The sequence below is a fragment of the Neomonachus schauinslandi genome, chromosome 1 (assembly GCF_002201575.2).
Source record: "Neomonachus schauinslandi chromosome 1, ASM220157v2, whole genome shotgun sequence".
In the NCBI taxonomy this organism is placed as follows: Eukaryota; Metazoa; Chordata; class Mammalia; order Carnivora; family Phocidae; genus Neomonachus; species Neomonachus schauinslandi.
In genome coordinates, this window is record NC_058403.1 from 104789535 (window position 1) to 104808251 (window position 18717).

Here is an 18717-nt window from a genome sequence, read left to right on the forward strand (position 1 = left end):
CTAAGAGAATTAGAAGAAAATCCAGACTGGGAGAAAATATTTGCAAAAGACACATCTGATTAAGTGACTGTTATTTAAAGTACATGAAGAACTCTTAAAACTCAACAATAAGAAAAGAAGCAACCCAATTAAAAAGTGGACCAAACACTTTAATAGACATCTCACCAAAGAAGATATACAAGTGGCAAATAAGCAAATAAAAAGATGCTCGACAGCATACGTCATCAGGTAAATGCAAATTAAAACAATGAAATACCACTGTACTCCTATGTGAATGGCCAAAAGTCAGATCGCTGACAACACCAAATGCTGAGAAGGATGTGGAGCAACAAGAATTGTCACACGTTGCTGGTGGAAATGCAAAAAAATACAGCCACTTTGGAAGAGTTTGGCAGTTTCTTACAAAACTAAATATATTCTTACCATATGATCCAGCAATCATGTTCCTTTGTATTTACCCAAAGGAGCTGAAAATGTATGTCTACACAAAAACTTGCATGTGGCTATTTAGAATAGCTTTATTCATAATTACCAAAACTTGGAAGCAACCAAGATGTCCTTCAGTAGGGAAATGGATAAACAAACTGTGGTACACACAGACAATGGGGTATTATTCAGCACTAAAAAGAAATGAGCTATCAAATCATGAAGACTTGTAAGAATCTTAAACGTGTATTACTAAATAAAGAAAAAAAGAAATTTCATAAGGGTGCATGCTGTATGATTCCAACCATATGACAAGGAAAAGGCAAAACCATGGACACAATAGAAAGATCAGTGGTTTTGGGGCAGAAGGATGAATAGCCATATCACAGAGGATTTTTAGGGCAGTGTAACTATTCTGTATGATACAAGAGATGGATACATGTCATTGTACATTTTTCCAAACCTGTAGAATACATCATCAAGAGGGAACCTTAAGGTAAACTATGAACTTTAGATGATCATGATATATCAATGTAGGTTCATCCTTGTAAAATATCTACACTTCTGGTGAGTGATGTTGATAATGGGGCAGGTTATGTGGTGGCAGGGAGGATATAGGAAATACCAGTACCTCCTTCTTAATTTTGTTATAAACCTAAAATTGCTCTTTTTTAGTCTTAAAAAAGAATAATTTTTTTTTGAAGGAGCTATTCTTTTATTTTCCTTTAAAATACTTACACAATTTTTTATTGAGATAATTGATATATAACATATTAATTTCAGATATAAAATATGATTTGATATTTGTATATATTGTGAAATGATCACAGTGAGTATAGTTAACATCGATTGCCTCACATAGTTATAATCTGTTTTCTTGTGATGAGAACTTTTAAGATCCACCTCTTAATGACTTTCAAATATACAACACAGTATTGTTAACTATAGTCACCATGTTGCACATTACATCCCAGGACTTATTTTATAACTGGAAGTTTGTACCTTTTGACCCCCTTCACTCATTTCTCTCATCCCCCAACCCCCGCCTCTGTCAACCACCAATCTGTTCTCTGTATCTACAAGTTCATTTTTTGTTTGGGGCTTTTTTTTTTTCAGGTTCCACATATAAGTGAGATCATATATTTGTCTTTCTTTGTCTGATTTATTTCACTTCACATAATGTCCTCAACATCCATCCATGCTGTTGCGAATGGCAAGATTTCCTTCTTTTTTATAGTTGAATAATATTCCATTGTGTATATGTACCACATTTTCGGGAGCTATTCTTTGAAGAAAATAATGTAACCTGGGTTGGCCCACCACACCAGCTCTGCATTTAAAATGGAGTCACATCATCACCGATGTCAATGTTTGACTAATGCATTGTGCCCTGTGCCTGATAATTCCAAATTTCTAGCTGCTTTCAGCACCTCCTTAATCGGTTCTGGAAAGCTCCTGTATTTTTTTTTTAATTTTTTTTTATTTTTATGTTAATCCCCATACATTACATCATTAGTTTTAGATGTAGTGTTCCATGATTCATTGTTTGTGCATAACACCCAGTACTCCATGCAGAATGTGCCCTCCTCAATACCCACCACCAGGCTAACCCATCCTCCCACCTCCCTCCCCTCTAGAACCCTCAGTTTGTTTTTCAGAGTCCATCGTCTCTCAGGGTTCGTCTACCCCTCTGATTTCCCCCCCTTCATTCTTCCCCTCCTGCTACCTTTTTTTTTTTTCTTAACATATATTGCATTATTTGTTTCAGAGGTACAGATCTGAGATTCAACAGTCTTGCACAATTCACAGCGCTTACCAGAGCACATACCCAGTCACCCCATCCCTCCCACCCCACCCCCCACTCCAGCAACCCTCAGTTTGTTTCCTGAGATTAAGAATTCCTCGTATCAGTGAGGTCATATGATACATGTCTTTCTCTGTTTGACTTATTTCGCTCAGCATAATACCCTCCAGTTCCATCCACGTCGTTGCAAATGGCAAGATCTCATTCTTTTTGATGGCTGCATAATATTCCATTGTATATATATACCACATCTTCTTTATCCATTCATCTATCGATGGACATCTTGGCTCTTTCCATAGTTTGGCTATTGTGGACACTGCTGCTATAAACATTGCGGTGCACATACCCCTTTGGATCCCTACATTTGTATCTTTGGGTAAATACCCAGTAGTGCAATTGCTGGATCATACGGTAGCTCTATTTTCAACTTTTTGAGGAACCTCCATACTGTTTTCCAGAGTGGCTGCACCAGCTTGCATTCCCACCAACAGTGTAAGAGGGTTCCCCTTTCTCCGCATCCCCGCCAACATCTGTCGTTTCCTGACTTGTTAATTTTAGCCATTCTGACTGGTGTGAGGTGGTATCTCATTGAGGTTTTGATTTGGATTTCCCTGATGCCGAGTGACATTGAGCTCTTTTTCATGTGTCTGTTGGCCATTTGGATGTCTTCTTTGGAAAAATGTCTGTTCATGTCTTCTGCCCATTTCTTGATTGGATTCTTTGTTCTTTGGGTGTTGAGTTTGATAAGTTCTTTATAGATTTTGGATACTAGCCAAAAAAGAATAATTTTTAATAACACCCCCTTTTACTCTCAAAAAGTTCCCAATATGGACTATAAATTTTATGGTCGTCTTACTTGTAATGTGCTATCTCAGTAGAGAATTATACTACTTGACATCCTTCCATTCAATAAAGGTTGTTTTGTTTTAAACACCACTTAGAACATTAATTCTAACTTTTATAAAGATACTTGGTTTTCTAAATATCTGGGATGTACCACAGATTAATCCAAATGCTTATCAGTCTTTTTAGATTGTGAAAGGGAAAGATTAGATTTAGGGAAAGATTTAGATTTAGGGAAATTTAATTTTTAGAATCCAAATTAAACCTGTAACTCAGAGCTGCCTTTATTTTTTTTTTTTAGATTTTATTTATTTGAGAGAGAGAGATCACAAGCAGGAGGGAAGGGTAGAGGGAGAAGCAGGCTCCCCGCTGGGCAGGGAACCTGACGTGGGTCTCGATCCCAGGACCCCAGATCATGACCTGAGCTGAAGGCAGACCCTTAACCGACTGAGCCATCCAGGCGCCCTCTCAGAGCCTTCTTTAATGAAGTAATATCTTAAACCCACAATCAACATTGTCATCAATAAACATTTGTTGGGCATCTACTACATGTAGGATAGTGCTCAGGGTGGATAGAGTTGGGTAGGGTAGGGGTGATACAAAATATATAAGGTCTTAATTCTCTAGCAGTTTATAGTCTAGTGGTTGCCGTTCATTCACCCATCTCATCCACCTATCCATTCATCCGTCCACCCACTATCATAAAATAGCTCATGCTGGGTACCAAATAAGTGATGTGGATAGGAAGTTTATGTATCAGGAATTATATATGGCTACATATAACAGAAACTAGACAACGGTGTATTAGCCATATAGTGGTTAATTGTTCTCACATAACGACAAGTCTGGAGAGAAACATTTCAGGGCTGGTAGAAGAGCACCAAGATGTTATCAATGACCCAGGCTCCTTCTGTCTTACTTAGAATGTCATGTTCATCCTCACAGGAAACTCACCATTGCAAAAAGGCTGATCTGCCTCAACCCTGTCCTCTGAATTTCAGATAGGAAGAAGAAGAAGGAAGAAACAAGGGAAGAAGTGGTGCAAAATTTCCCATAAACCCCCAACAGAATTTTACTTACATATAATTTGATAGAACTTTCACAGAAAGTCACCCTTAATTGCAAATAAGGCTGAGAAAGTGAGTGTCCAGCCTTTTTAACATCTACAGGGAAAGGCCAGCAAATACTTTGGAGCATTACTAACAGAGACACTGTGTTAAGTGTTTAAGTAAAGCAAAGAATAAGTCTGGTTTTCATAGAATTTACATTATAGCCAGAAATGCAAACATTAAACAAATAATGGTAAATGTGAAGAGCACTATAATATGGGGTAAAAAAGAATGTCATGGAACCCCATCAAAGGTCAGGGAATACCTTCCTGACAATTTGACATTTTAGCTAAGACCAGCAAAAAATGGTAGAGAAAAGACGATAGAAGGGGGAGGAATCCCCAGCAGATGGTACAGTACATTCAAAGGGTCAGAGGTGAGGCACCTGGGCGGCTCAGTTGGTTAAGCGTCTGCCTTCAGCTCAGGTCATGATCCCAGGGTCCTGGGATTGAACCCTGCTTCTCCCTCTCCTTCTGCCCCTCCCTCTGCTCATGTGCATGTGGTCTCTCTCTCTCTCAATTAAATAATATCTTAAAAACAAAACAAAATAAAACAAAAACAAAAAAACAAAGGGTCAAAGGTGAGAGCATGGTACCTTTTAAGAACTGCAAAAAAAAGTTTAAGGTGACTGGAACGACTTGCTAATGATACTCGATGGCTTTCTATATGGTGGGTTTCTTCAGTCCAATAAGGCAAGACTCAAGATCTGGTGTGCCCTGTCCCTTCAAAACAACTCTCCAATGACAGTATCTTCATGCTATATTTTGCCATAGCTGTATTTGTTTGGTTTCTTCAACTAATTCAAACGGGAATATTATAGAAAAGACAAAGTATTTAATCAGCTATGTGACACTGTTTAATCTTTTTGTTTATCCATCTATGAAATAGATGTAAAAGGAGTTGTTGATCATACCTTGTCCAGTGAGTTAATTCATTTTTCTCTAATTTGAAACTGTTCCCATTTATAAAAATGTAAATAATATATAAAGAATCTGAGAAGAAACCAAATTGCATGTTTTTGAAGATGCATTAAATCAAATCTGCCACAAATAAAAACCATCCTATTCCTAAGCTAAAATAACATGATCTGACTTGTTTATTCAGGCCTGGTGGTAAGTGAAACAATAAGAAGGTGGAGGGAGAGATGAAGATGAAGAGAAACTAACAGAAAGATAGGCTGGGGCTGCGTTCTTTAGAAAAGTTTTGCTGCCTCCTCAATGAACAGCAGCCTTAGAGGGGCAGGCACCTGTCACCTATCAGGACTGGCTTCATGCTACACAGATAGTGCAGGTTCTCACTAGGGCCTAGGGGCCCTCCTACTTACTTCCTACAGATTTCTTGTAGGTTTCTTCTAGAGCTAAGTCAGCCTTGCTGAAATAAACAAACAACTAAATAAACCCACCTCTCTAACCCCTACTCCACTCCTATTCCTAGAAAAAGGCTATTAACAGAATCCCTCAAGTTCAGGTAGGATTTTCAGGAAAGCTGCACTTAACTGTTGACTCTAGGGGTTCACCTATTCTGTTTCTTGGTTTTTGTCCAACACCTTCCTCCCTTTTTTTCCATCAAGTTGTTAATTTTATTATGTCCTTTTATAACACCTCATATTCTTTTTGGAAATAAGGGGGGTATAATAAATAAAAGTAACAATTAAGTTCTAAAATTATGCTTTCTACAAAATCTCTACTCCATTGAGCAGAAACACAGGCTGTGGACATAATCAAAGTTGGTTAGGCATTCTAAATCACCAATTAAAATGGAATTCATTGTTTTGGTAGAGCTGAGATCGAGATATTTCCTAGACCTAAGAACTTCCCTTATATCAGGTAATGTTCAGATATCCAGGGTAGGTGGGAATGTGATGACATCTATGGAGGAAAAAAACTGTATGCTATTAACCTTAGTTAAAAAAAAAACAAAAAAACCCAAAAAACAGGGAAAGGGAAGAAAAGGAAGATGAAGGAAGTAAGACATAACTGAATTCCTGCCAGGCAGAGTAATGTGTACATCATTCCTGTGAAGTAGCTGGTTCTTTGACCATTTTCTAGATGAAGCAGCAAAAGTATTAAAGATTAAAAGATTACAAGCCAAGATCATGGGGCTAGGTAACAGCAGAGCCTCTACTGTTTATACCATATCATACATGGCTTTCCTTCATTCATCTTTATAACTCCCACTAGGATTTAGTCCAATAAAAATTGCATTTTATAATGATAAATAACTAATTTTAGGCAAGGGGAAAAGATAAATAGAAAGAATATTGAATGTCTGGGACCAAAATTCCACAGTCCTGATTAAAAAGCTTGTGGAAAAAGAGACCTCCTTTAAAAAGACAAAGCAGAAAAAAAAAATACCTTATTTTGGTAACTACGTTGCTATAGCAACAACATAATGATACACAGAAGAGCTTTCAAAGTTATACTGGTAATAAAAGATATACATGTATACATAGGTCTATCAGTGTTGTTGAATAAATATCAATCTCCATAACCTTTCCAGATCTAGTAACAAGGAAACCCATGTAAGCATTATTTATACCAACAGTAAAAACACCTGTCAAACTTTATTTTCTGTTTGCACATGTCCACAGAGAGAAGGAATAAAGGAAAATAGTATGATGTATACCTAAGGACTTTGGTCTCGAACATAGTCTAGTACTGGTGAACAATGAAAAGACAATAAAAAGATTAGCTGGTCTTAGACTGTATGATGTGAATAAAATTTGTTTAGGTTTCTCAAGGTTTAAGTAATGCATAGTAAAGATCAATATAATAAACTCATATGTATACACCTAGACTGAAAACAAAAAATGATATGAACTTCTAGGTTTAAATTATTTGCTAATGACCCTGTGTCTATTAAAGCCATTTTTCAGCGGCCTGAAAAAGAATAAATGCTTTCCCCAGTGGAACTCCACCTTATTTTTCCTGCCTTCCCCATGTTCAGCCCAACCACACTCCCATTAATACCAGCTCTTATTTCACTGCAGATATTCTCACTGTACCCCAAAAGTGACAAACCAGGATCTCATGAGAGAAGTGAAGGCTTGAAAAGCCCCAGAGATCTTGAAGTGATTATCTAGGAAGTACCCCACCCCATGAGATCTATAGTTCTGCATCAGTTCTTTGCCCTATAAAATCTTAATCATTCAAAATCATTTGTCACAAACATTTTTAATGTGTGCCTCTTAACACTACTTCCACAAACCCCAGAGAATACTGAAAAAGTAGAAAAAGCAGAGCCTTGACAAGACATTTACAGAAGACCTTTTTAAAAAGGGAGTCCTTGATACATTTTCTTTCCTTTTTTCCTATTTTTCTCCCACTCAAGGAACTAAAGTAAGCATGCACACATTATTTTCTGGAGGAAGATGTAATGGTCCAGTGAGGCAGGCCCTGCTAGTGTATTCTTCCTTACAACAGAACCTGGTATTTCAGCAAGCAGTGAGCCAACTCCCTGCAGTCAGTTCCCCAGAACCCCTGCAGTTGTAGCAAAGCTTTTGATCTTCTAATACAGGCATTTCCCCTGAGTGCTTCACCCCTCATATTCCTGCCTAGAAATGAATGTGACATCTGGCAGTGCAGAAGCCATCTTGAGATCATGAGAAGACCAACATGAGACTCAACTCATTGAGAAAGACAAAGTGAGAGATGGAAAAGGGCTGGGTCCCTGGTGACATTCCTGAACTGCCTATATACCCCTTCTTCTTGATTCAAGAAATAAATAAAGCCATGTCCACTTAAGCCACTTGCTGCAGAATGCATTCCTAACTGATATAACTAGTCTATGTGGAAGGTAGATTTGGCAGGGGAAGGTAATTCACAAAATCTACTTTGTTTGCCCAATGACCCTCTATTTCAGCCAAGTACATTTATAAACTCAGAGACACTCTCTGTATTAATTTTGATCCCAAACTGAGGACTTGATCTGACTCTCTGAACCCTTGGTACCTACCTATGCCCATTCCTTGGGCTGACTGCTTTAGACTTGACTTCTCTAGCTCACCTGATTGTTGAGAACAGCCAACTATGATCAACAAAACTCTTAAGTCTAGTTCCTCACAGTCAGGCCTACTGTAAAACTGCTTAAATCTCCATGCCACAGTCTCAATTTGGCATTAGCAGAACAGAACTCAAAGAAGAAATGTTTAGCAGAGACATAGAGATGCATTTATATAACTACAGACTTTTGTGAACTAGCTATTGACATTTGTGAACATTTAATCAATTACTTAAAAAAGTTTTCAATTATTCAAAGCAATATTTAATTTGGCTAAAATATCAACCCAAGGTCACAACCAAGATGTAGTAGCCCTATTACTCTCAGGTCCCCCCTCTTACAACTAAAAAGCCCTGATCGTAACACAACATAAGTATAGAAAGCCTCTGAAAGGTGAAAGGAAGACAGATGGCCTAGGAATCTCAGGACTTGAGAAATACCAAGGCAATGAGATCCCCGAGTTTCCTTATTATCTCCATATATCCCAGACAATGTGCCAAAGTCTCCAAAGCAGAATCACCAATAGCCACAGACAAAAAAGAAAAAGTTCATAGCTGATCAGGAATAGGGTGACTAAACAACAAAAACATTCTTGGCAATATCCACCCTCTCAAGCTAGACATCAACTGTACCACTGTACCTCCCACCCCCCGGTTTCAGTGGGGCTGGGGCCAAGTAGAAAGTCCATCTTCCACACCATCCCATCCCTACCCCTTAGAAGCAGGTGGTGTACTCTAATTCACCTGACTGGCATTGTGTCAGTGGGCTGATCTGGGAGCTGATCTTCCATTTCCCTCTTGTAGGAGTTAAGATCTGCTCCAACTCCCCCACCAGGGGAAGTGTCAGCAGGGCCAATGGAAAGCTAGCCCTCCACCACGCCCCCCCCTGCACTGAGTCTGAACAAAGTCATATAAAGCAGTAGTAGTGACCACTCCACTTTCCTTCCACTCCGGTGTCAGGGAGGCATAGTGGGAACTAAACCTCCATACCGAGTGACAGCAAAGAGACAGAATGAAGCAGTTAAAAACAGTACCAGCAGCACTCTATTCCTGCTCCCCATCCAGATCCTAGAGGATCTCAATTAGGAGCCTCCAGCCCTCCTCAATACCAATGAGGTAGAACAAGGTACTGTGAAACCGAGTAGTCAACAATCTGCTTCCTTTCCTCTGGTGCCAGTGGGACCAGCAAGGAGCTGAGCCTCCACTCCAAGCTGGCATCAACAAGGCAGAATAAAGTGGCAGGAAGCAGGGCTGGGTGGCACTCTACTTCTCCCATCCCTTGGTGTCAGTGGGGCACATAGAGGAGTCAAGCTTCTTCTAACCATTCACCTGCAACAAAGCAGTGTGAGTCAGCCCTCTGACTCTCAGTCTTTGTTAACAGTGAGTTCAACAGCAGGGGGCTAATGTTATAATCCAAGCAGAGACACAAGACAGTGCAAGTTGGTTTAGCCAGAAAAGTGTGAATGGAGCTAAGGGGGATAGGTGAACTTCCACTCTACCAGTCTGATACAAGGCACTATGAGTCAAAACCCACTTTTGCTGGAGTAGTGTCAGTGAGCCCAGCAGGAAGCTGAACAAATATACCCCATCTGGCTTTCATGCTATACCTCAATAGGGGGAGTGCCTGCTTTAAAAAAAAAAAAAAAAAAAAAAAAAAAAAGGATCCAGAGCCCTCATAGTATAACCTCAAAATAACCAGGATTCAATGGAAAATCACTCATCATGCCAGAACCAGGAAAATCATAACATTAACAAGAAAAGATAAACAACAGACCCAACACTGAGATAAATCAAATGTTGGAATTATCTGACAAGGATTATAAAGCAGCCAGCATAAAAATTATTTTAAAAGCGATTAAATATTCTATTGAAACAAAAAATAATCTCAACAAAGAAAGAGAAGTTACAAAAAAGAACCAAATAGAAATTATAGAACTGAAAATGCAAAAACTGAAAGAAAAAACTCACTAGACAGGCTCAATAGCAAAGTATAATGACAGAAGACAGAATCAATAAACTTCAGGATAAATCAACAGTATTCACCCAAACTGAATGAAGAGAAAATAGAAAAAACAAAAAACACACAATTAACGAAGTCTCAGAAACGTGAGATAGTAACAAAAGAGCTAAAATTCATAGGATTAGAATCTAAGAATGAGAAGAGAGAAAGTAGGACAAAATAATATTCAAAGAAATAATGGCTGAAAACTTCCTAAATATGGCAAGAGATATAAACCTATAGATTCAACAAGCTTTAGGGAAGATCTTATTCTACCCAAATAGAATAAACCCAAGGGGCGCCTGGGTGGCACAGTCATTAAGAATAAACCCAAGAAGTCCATGTAAGACACATCATTATTAGACCACAGACTACAAATTATGTGTCTATATTGCAATAACCAGAACATCCACCAAGAAACCCACGCAAAGCAATATACATAAAATCACTATAAATATATCAGAATATAATCCTAAAAATGTTCAAGAAACCAAAAGAAAGGTAAAAAATGGAAAAAAAAGAGAACCAGAGGAAACAAACTGAACACAAATAATTCAATGGCATACTTAAACTCTAACATACCAATAATCACCTTAAATGTAAATGGTCTAAATACATAAATTAAGGGGTACCTGGTGGCTCAGTCATTAAGCTGCTTTCAGCTCAGGTCATGATCACAGGGTTCCTGGATCCAGCCCCACATCAGGATCCCTGCTCAGCGAGGAATCTGCTTCTCCCTCTCCCTCTGCCTCTCCCCCTGTCTCATGCTCTCTCCCTCTCTCTCTCTCTGTCAAATAAATAAATAAATAAAATATTTTTTAAAAATACATAAATTAAAAGAGACTGGCCGAGGGGCGCGTGGGTGGCTCAGTTGGTTAAGTGGCTGACTCTTTATTTCGGCTCAGGGCATTATAATCTCAGGGTCTTGAGATTGAACCCCACGTCAGGCTCTGCATTTAGCACAGAGTCTGCTTGAGATTCTCTCTCTCCCTCTCCCTCTGCCCTTTACCCCACTTACTCTCTCTCACTATCAAATAAATAAAAGAAAAAGAGAGACTGGCAGAGTAGATTTAAAAAAACAAAACAAAACATGATTCAACAACATGCTGTCTACAAAACTCAAAATTTGCTCATAGGTAGATTAACAGCAAAAGAATAGAAACAATATACCATGTAAACAGTTTTAACTTTTTTTTTTTTTTAAGTAGGCTCCACACCTAGAGTGGAGCCCAACACAGGAACCTGAACACAGGGCCTGAACTCATGACCCTGAGATCAATACCTTACCTGAATTCAAGAGTTGGATACCTAACCTACTGAGCCACCCAGGTGCCTCTGTAAACTGTTTTAAAAAAACAGTAGTGACTATATATATATCAGATAAAGTAATGATATATTGTATGGTGACATAACATAATAAAATTTAAAAAATAAAAAAGCAGGAAAAAAGGAGACTTCTGAACAAAGAAAATTACTAGAGAGAAAGAAGGACATTACATAATGATAAAAGGATCAATCCACCAGGAACACATACCAATCCTAAAGGTGTTCACATCAAACAACAAAATCACAAATTATGTAAAACAAAAATTATAGACCCAAAAATAGACAAGTCTACAATTAAAGTTGGGGACTTTCAAAATTCCACTTTTAGTAACTGATAGAGTTAGACAGAAAATCAGCAAGGAAATGAAAGAACTCAACAAAACTATCAATCACGAGGTCTTAATTGCCATATATAAAAAACTCCACCCAACAACAGCAGTATACATATTTTTTTCGAGCACCCATATAACAGTCACCAAGGCAGCGCATATACTGGGTCAGAAAACAAATTTCAACAAATTTTTAAAAGCTGAAATTATATAAGTATATTCTCTGACCATAATGGAATCAAGCTAGAAATCAATAACAAAGATAACAAGAAAATCTACAAAACACTTGGAAACTAAACAGCACACTTCTAAATAATGCATATGTCAAAGAAGTCTCAAAAGAAATTTTTAAAATTATACATACACACACAGATAACTAAAATGGAGATGAAAGTATAGCATATCAGAACATGTACAACACAACTAAAGCAGTGAAGAGGATTAAATTTATGAGTAAAATTTTCTATTTGAAACATTAAGTGCTTCCATTAGAAAAGAGGGAAGTGCTTCCACTAAAAAAGAGGGAAGTTCTCAAATAAATAAGAATCACTATATTGTATACCCAAAATATTAACTGGAATTTAAATAAAAACTTAAAAAAAAAAATCTAAGTTCCTATCTCAAGAAATTAGAAAAAGGAAAGTACAATAAAACCAAAGCAAGCAGAAGAAAAAGAAATACCAAAAAAGCAGAAATCAATTAAATTGAAAACAAAAAAATTTTAAAAAAGAAGAGAGAAAATTTATGAAACAAAAACTGGCTCTTTAAAAACATCAACAAAATTTATAAATCGAGAGCAAGAATTAAAAGGATAAAAAGAAGACAAAGATTAACAACATCAGGAATGAAAGAAGGAATATCACTACAGATCCTCTAGCCATCAAAAGGATATAGTAAGGTATTACTATAAACAATACCCCCCCAAAATTTGACAACTTGGGATAGAGTTGCTTGAAAACCATGAACTATCAAACCTCAACCAAGATGAAAGAAATAACTTAAGCAGTCTTATAACCATTAAAGACATGGAATCTGTGATTTAAAAGCTATCTACGACAACAAAAGTCTTCAGGATTCGATGGTTTCACTGGAGAATTCAGACATTTAAAGATGAATTAATCAATCCCTTCCAGAAAATAAAAGAGAAGGAATCACTTCTCATTAACACAATACCAACACCAGACAAAAACATAACAACAAAAAAAGAAACTACACACCAGTATCTCTCAATAATTTAGACACAAAAACCCTCAACAAAATATTAGCAAATCAGATCTAATAAACATATATAATACACGATGACCAAGTGGGATTTATTCTAGGTGTACAAGTCTGGTTCAATATTTTTAATCAATATATTCCACTATATATGCAGGATTAAGAAGAACAATTATATGATTACATCAAAGGACAAAGAAAAAACATTTAACAAAATCCATCAACCATTCATGATAAAAACTCAGCCAACTAAGATTAGAGGTGAACTTCTTCAACTGGAGACAGAACATCTACAAAAAAAACCTTAGAGCTGATGCTTAATGCAGTGAAAGAGTGAATGCTTTCCCTCTAAGATTGGGAGTAAGGCAAGAATGTACACTCTCACCACACTTAACATATTATTGGAAGTTCTAGTCACTGTAGCAAAGCAAAAAAAAAAGTATAAGTAGTAAAGAAAACTGCCCATATTTGCAGACACCATGATTGTCTGCATTTCTGTATACTAACGACGCCTTTCTCTATACTAACAATGAGCATGTGGAAACCAAAACTAAAACACAATACCATTTACAAATGCTCCAAAAAAATAAAATACTTGAGTACAAATCAACAAAACATGTACAAGCTCTGTATGCTGATAATTACAAAATGCCGATGAAAGAAACCAAAGAAGACCTAAATAAATGGAGAGATATACTGTGTTCATGAATTGGAAAACTCAACATAGTAAAGATGTCAATTCTCCCCAAATTGATACACAGGTTAATTTAATTCCTATCAAAATCTGAGCAAGATGTTTTGTAGACATAAGCTTATTCTCAATTCTATATGGAAAGGTAAAGAAACTAGAACTAAAACAATCTTTTTTTTTTTTTACGAATTTATTTATTTTATTTTAGAGAAAGAGTGTATGCATGAGTGCAGGGCAGGGCAGAGGAAGAGGGAGAGAATCTCAACTAGACTGAGCACTGAGCACGGAGCCCAACACAGAGCTCAATCTCATGACCCTGAGCTGAAACCAAGAGTTGGATGCTTAACCAACTGAGCCACCGGGCACCTCTAAAACAGTCTTTAAAAAGAAGAATAAAATAGGAGGAATCACTCTACCTTTAATATAAAGGCCCACCAAGTTCCTACAATAATCAAACTGTGTGGGACTGGTGGAAAAATAGACACATGGATAAATGGAACAAAATAGAGAACCCCAAAATAAACCAACACAAATGTGCCCAAATTAATTTTTGACAAATGTGCAAAAGCAATTCAATGAAGGGAAGGTAGCCTTTTAAATAAATGGTCTCTCATGGTTCGTATGGACTCTGAGAAACAAACTGAGGGTTCTAGAGGGGAGGGGAGTGGGGGGATGGGTTAGCCTGGTGATGGGTATTAAAGAGGGCACGTATTGAATGGAGCACTGGGTGTTATACGCAAACAATGAATCCTGGAACACTACATCAAAAACGAATGATGTAATGTATGGTGATTAACATAACATAAAAAATAAAATTTAAAAAAAACAGCAAAAATAAATAAACAAATGGTGCTGGAGCAACTGAACATTTATAGGCAAGAAATGAACTTCAACCTAAGTGCCACACCTTATAAAAAAAACGAAGACAAACTGAATCATGTTCTTAAGTGTAAAATATGAAAACTTTTAGAAAAAAAAAAACATAGAGGAAAATCTTTAGGATCTATGGTCAGGCAAAGAGTTCTTAGGCTTGACAAAAACATGATCTATAGAAAGAAAAACTGATACATTATATCTCATCAAAAGTAAAAAGTTTTGTTCTGCAAAAGACCTTGTGAAGAGGATAAAAAGACTGGGAGATAATATTTACAAACCACATATCCTGAAAAGAACTAGTATTGAGAGTACATAAAAAATTCTCAAAACCCAACACTAAAAAACTCAACATTTCAACTAGAAAATGGGCAAAAGATATAAATAGACATTTCACCAAAGAGAATATACAGATAACAAATGAGCACAATATTAAGGACTGAATATGTCCGTCCAAAATTCATATGTTGAAGCCCTAACTCCCAATGTGACCGTATCTGGAGACGGGCCTTTAGGGAGGTAATTAAAGTTAAATGACATCATGAGGGTGGGGTCCTAATCTCATAGCACTGGTATCCATATAAGAAGATGAGGAAACACCAGAGATCTCTCTCTTCAAATGTACAGAGAAGAGGTCATGTGGAGACACAGCGTGCAAGTAGCTATCTAAAAGTCAGGAAAAGAGGCCTTTCAGAAATCAAGCACCTTGATCTTGGACTTCTAGCCTCCAAAACTGTGAGAAAATAAATTTCTGTTGTCAAAGCCACACAGTCTGTACTATTTTGTTATGGCAGCCCTGGCAAACTAATACACACATGAAAAGATGTTTAACATCACAAGCCATTAAGGAAATGCAAATTAAAACCATGATGATGTCCCATTACACACCTATCAAAATAGCTAAAATAAAGAATACTTGACATCAAAGGCTGGTGAGGATGTGAAAAAACTGGATGACTCATATTTTCCTGGTGAAAATATAAAATGGTACAACCACACTGGAACACTATTTGGAAGTTGCTTATAAAACCAAACATGCAAAATAAAATAAAATAAAAAATAAAACCAAACATGCCATTACCCTACAATCCAACAACTGCACTCTGAACATTTATCTCAGAGAAACAAAACTCATGTTCACACAAAAATCTGTATATACATATTCATAGCAGCTTCCTTTGTAATAGGGAAAAGCTGAAAATAACCAACATGCTCTTCAGTGAATGATTGATATCAATCAAAATGTGGTACATCAATACAATGTAATACTACTCAGCAATAAACAGGAATGAACTATTAATACACACAACTTGGATGCATCTCCCAAGAATTATGCTGAATGAAAAGGCTATCCCAAAAGACTCATATTCTATGATTCCATCTATATGACATTCTTGAAAGGACAAAATTATAGAAATGGTGGTTGCCAAGGTCATGAATGGAGGAGGGCAAGGATAATTGTGGCTATAGAGAGCAACATGAGGAATCCTGTGGTAATGAAACTGTCCTGCATCTTGACTATATCAATGTCAATATCCTCATTGTGATCTTATACTATAGTCTTACAAGCTGTTACCATCGGGGGAAACTGGGTAAATAGTACACAGGATCTCCATTATTTCTTATACTGCATGTGAATCTATCATTACCTCAAAATTAAAGTTTAACGTAATAAATTCATTCAATTCTAAACACAAATATTTCTGACCAATAATCTGCCATTATTGGTTCTTGGATTCTCTGAAACACCCAGCTGTGATCAGTATGCTACTCTGTGATGAATAAAGGTAAAATGTACTACGTGTCATTCTGACCAGTTGGTGAGCACATAAGCTTAAACTAATAGTTTCAGTAAGCTTAAAAATCAATAGAATACCCTGGTAGCTATAATAATGATATATTTAGCTGTTCGGTATCAATCTGTCCGCACACACAGAATCTCCTTGTGGCTACTCAAATGAAGTCCTTTCCAGAGGAACTCTGAAGTAGACCTCCCAGCAGAGCCCCAAAAGATATTTCTGCCACAATGTCACATTGGCAGCTCAGTACTAGACTATGACAGATACCAAAGGAACTGATACAGAAATAATAGCATTAACGTATTATAACTAGAAAGTCAAGGTTAGGAAATGTTATTTGAAATCCATATGTTTTTAAGTTTTCGACACTCATATTTTTCTGCTTATTTCCTTTGTCTACCATGTTCTGTTCTTCCCCTTGCTATTTCTACACTTTGATTCAGGTTTCATGATACTTAATGAGTCCAGTTATAAACATTTATAGAACATGAAAAAAATAAAAATTTTTAAAGTATTAAGTCTTTTTTTTTTAAATGCCAGCATAAGACTTCTGGTTTCCAGTCAGGAATGTAAGGAGCTTAGAAGTCAATATGCTACCCTAACAATAAGTAAAAAGTGAAAGTGAACAGCTCTTGCTAGATCTCTCAGAGAAGTGAGGTCATAAGGCAAACCACTGCCCCACAAAACTGGAGACAAAGGTAGATACAGAGAATTACAACTTCTCAGAGCAGAACCCCAAGAGTAACCACCATGAGAACCAATGCGAGGAAACAAAAACCTGAATTATAACTGGCAAAAGACTAGAAATTCACTGTGAACAAATCTGAGAGATAAAAACTCTAGGGGAACCCCACATTTTTGTGAGTTTTACATCCAGGAGCCCTCTCAGGTCCTCACAGTGAAAGTTAGAGAAAAATTCACTTGTGCCTCTGACAAACAGAGGGGAAAAGTAAAAATGTTGAAATATACCAGAGCTTTGTATTCTGTTTAACAAGGCCTGCTCTCAGGAGAAACTATCTTATCAGAGTTTAACCTGCTGGGGTTTTATCAGAGCTCAACTAACCTGGCAAAGGGAAATACCTAGCCCCACTCTAGCCATCCTGTCCCACGTAAGGGTGGGAGTAAGGAAGGGTAAGGGGCTGGCAACTGAGGAACATCTGTGAAGTTCACAGTGCAGAGGCACAGGCTTACTACAAGACTGAGGCCCAATCACAGGACTATTGAACACCTCCCTCAACTCCCAACCACCACGTTACCATTGCATTACTAAAGACCCATTTACCTAGTACATTACGTGCACCTTTCAAAAAATTGCAAGGCATATTAAAAGGCAAAAAAAAAAAAAACCGTTTGATGAGACTGAACAAGCATCAGAACCAGAGGCAGATATGGCAGAAATGTTAGAATTATCAGACTAGTAATTCTTTTAAAACTATGATTAATATGAAAAGAGGTTTAATGGAAAAAGTAGACAAAGATCACATGCATAAGTAAGCAGAGAGATGAAACTTCGAAGAAAGAATCAGAAAGAAATGTTAGAGATCAAAAACACTGTAACAAAATGAAGAATGCTTTTAACAGGCTTATTAGTAGACTAGACATCATTTAGGAAAGAATCTCTGAGCTTGAGGATTTGACAATAGAACTGAAAAGCTTCTAAAACTGAAATGCAAGGGGAAAAAATGAAAAAAAATAAGAGAATATCCAAGAACTTTGGGACAACTATAAAAGGTGTAACATACACATAACAAGAATAAAAGAAGAAATAAAGGAAAAGAAATATTTGAAATGACGACTGAGATTTTTTTCCAAATTAACGTCAGACACAAAACCACAGATCCCGGAACCTTAGAGAATACCAAGCAGGATAAATGCCATGCCCCGTAAAAAAACCTCCACACTTAGGTATATCATCTCTAAACTACAGAAAACCATCACTAAAAAAAAAATCTTGATAGAAGCCAGAGGATAAAAACAACTTACCTATAGAGGAACAAAGATAAGACTTATATCCAACTTCTCAGAAATCATGCAAGCAAAAAAAAAAGAGTGGCGTGAAATATTTGAAGTTTGAGAGAAAAAAAATTAATCTAAAATTCTGTACCCTGTAAAATTATCCTTCCAAAGTGAAGGAGAAATAAGACTTTCTAATACAAACAAAAATTGAGGGAATTTGTTGCCAGTCAACCTGCTTTGCAAGAAATGTTAAAAGACGTTCTTCAGAAAAAAGTAAAAGAATACAGAACAGAAACTCAGGTTAACATAAAGAAAGGAAGAGCATCAGAGAAGGAATAAGTGAAGG

The 18717-nt window shown here is 36.9% G+C and overlaps 1 protein-coding gene across 1 annotated transcript in view; it reads right to left on the reverse strand.

The window, feature by feature from the left end:
• The window catches only part of LEKR1 (leucine, glutamate and lysine rich 1), a 174925-nt gene that overhangs the window by 134118 nt on the left and 22090 nt on the right, over positions 1 to 18717 (reverse strand). The window lies entirely within an intron of this gene.